This window comes from Schistocerca serialis, chromosome 4, assembly GCF_023864345.2.
Source record: "Schistocerca serialis cubense isolate TAMUIC-IGC-003099 chromosome 4, iqSchSeri2.2, whole genome shotgun sequence".
NCBI classification, from domain to species: Eukaryota; Metazoa; Arthropoda; class Insecta; order Orthoptera; family Acrididae; genus Schistocerca; species Schistocerca serialis.
This window is the reverse complement of record NC_064641.1, coordinates 496,211,125-496,213,231: the sequence shown is the minus strand read 5'-3', so window position 1 is coordinate 496,213,231 and position 2,107 is coordinate 496,211,125. Positions and strand designations below refer to the sequence as shown.

Genomic DNA, 2,107 nt, shown 5'->3' with positions numbered 1-2,107 from the left:
CAAAATGAAGCAGACTCACACACACTGACAGCATCAAAAGAAATGGCTTAACACACATTTAAAAAAACGCACTTGAAAATGGGAATTATTTCTCGAAACGCGTCGTGCGAATAGTAAAATAAAGAAAATCGTGACTGGTAGCAGAAGATTTATTTATTTATAAACAAACCTATTGTATCTACAGTCGCAGGCTTTCAAAAACCATTTATAATGGATCAAATCAGATTAACAGTACAGTGACAAGTATTACAATTTTGCGACTATACCGAGCTACAATGTACCAGAGCAGAAGAAATTAAAATTTGTAGCAGGACGTGGTTTTGATCCACGGACCTTCGGGTTAACAGCCCAATGCGCTCCCAACTGCGCCATCCTGCTCCATGTATGTCCGTTTAGTTCAGGTAGGACATACCCAGCACACCCTCTTTGAAGGGGGGAGCTTCCGGCAGCTGGCAGGTGCGAGCTTGCACCTGGAGGACGTAATTTTCAAGTGGGAGAACCGCTAAACAGCTGTGCGATTTGAGAAGTTATTTTATTTAATTTTATTTTCATAATCAGTTTCGGCAATTCAAATGCTACCTTCAGGCCCCTATGCACCTCATGTATAGGCATTCAGACGTGTCGATATGGGCGTACTGGAGCCATCAGTATCTGGATGTCATGAATTCGTATTGCAAGCGCTTCCTTCGAAGACCTGGCAACAACTGACTACATCTTAGCTGATTTCGTCTTTTACCCTAATTATAGACGGTATTTCTTCCTTTTATTATCCACCAGATTTCACACTTCTGCAGTAACGCTGCAGCACCCAAGCACTATAATGGTAAAGCATCTGCTCGTCTATTTTTGCGAACACTATCTCCTCGTTCTGATGGCATGCTCTACCCTCTTCTTCGCTAATTCAGTGATGTGTTTCTCGATTTTCCTCCCATTTTTTTTTCCAAAATGTGTTGGGTTTTTGAAAATTGCTCCTCTGTTTGCGCTACTAGTTCAGCATTCTGTCTTTCCATTTGCTAAACAATTCACCATTTCTGCTAATTTTTGCCTCGTTCTGCTTCGTCGAGTTAGACAATAGCTCTTCAATCGCTAGTTGAATTTCTGTGAGATGCGCCATATTACATTCGACATCTTCTATTTATGGGCTTTGCGTCGGTTGTCAGTTCCGGCAGTGAATCAAGGCTGACAACCCTTGACACAAACTCTTTCCTCGTTAGAACTGTTGGCGTTAATTTGATTATCTGTCTAATCTCCTACGTCTGATTGCGCATCACTACGTGATGCCAGCTGCTCGGGATGTTCCTAAAACCTTAGATACTTCTGTAACTTCATCTTTTCATACCTTGATTACATCTGCAGTTTTATGCAGCTGACTCGTAGTGCCTTTCACTTCTTGAGACAATGTTCTTATTTTATTGACGTTGCCACACATTTGCTCATCAACTATTTGACTAGTTTTTGCTTTGGACTTTCTATCTTCTCCCCGATTTTCTTACACATCTCAGCGACCCCCTTGTCAAAACCGGGTAATTGACCTCCAAGCTTATATCTTTGCAAAATTTTCCTGTTTTCTTTGAAGGTGTCTTTATCTCTTTTTCCTGATCCACTTTCTCAAGTTTTCTTTGAAATGTTCATCTGTCCTTTCGTAATGTTCATCGTTTTTATAAATTATAGAGCGCAGCAATCAGCCGTTTTTTGTTATTTTTGCAGGTTTTATTACGCAAACCCAGACTTCGGCTAGTGCCTAACCATTGTCAACGCACTATTTTCTAATCTCTAAGCATTTCAGTTCCCTGCTGTTCTTTGAATACTACTGTATAAATGAAGTATTATTTATACAGTAGTATTCAAAGAACTGTGACTGACGACCCAACAGCAGGGAACTGACATGCTTAGAGATTAGAAAATAGTGCGTTGACAATGGCTATTCCTACCCGAAATCTGGATTTGCGTAATAAAACCTGCAAAAGAAAAAAAAAGGACGATTGATCGCTGCGGTCAGTAATTTATAAATCACGTAACAGTCGCTGAGTGCATCCACTTTCCTAATGGAAGGTAACTTGATGGTTCATCGTTTTTCTCATCTTGTTGCTTATTTATCAACGCAAAT

General features: G+C 40.2%; 1 non-coding gene across 1 annotated transcript; it reads right to left on the bottom strand.

Annotated features, from left to right (window-relative positions):
* Positions 1 to 305: 305 nt before the first annotated feature.
* Trnan-guu (transfer RNA asparagine (anticodon GUU)) lies at positions 306 to 378 on the bottom strand. Its single transcript has one exon. It is a non-coding gene; the product is annotated as a tRNA-Asn (tRNA).
* Positions 379 to 2,107: the final 1,729 nt, after the last annotated feature.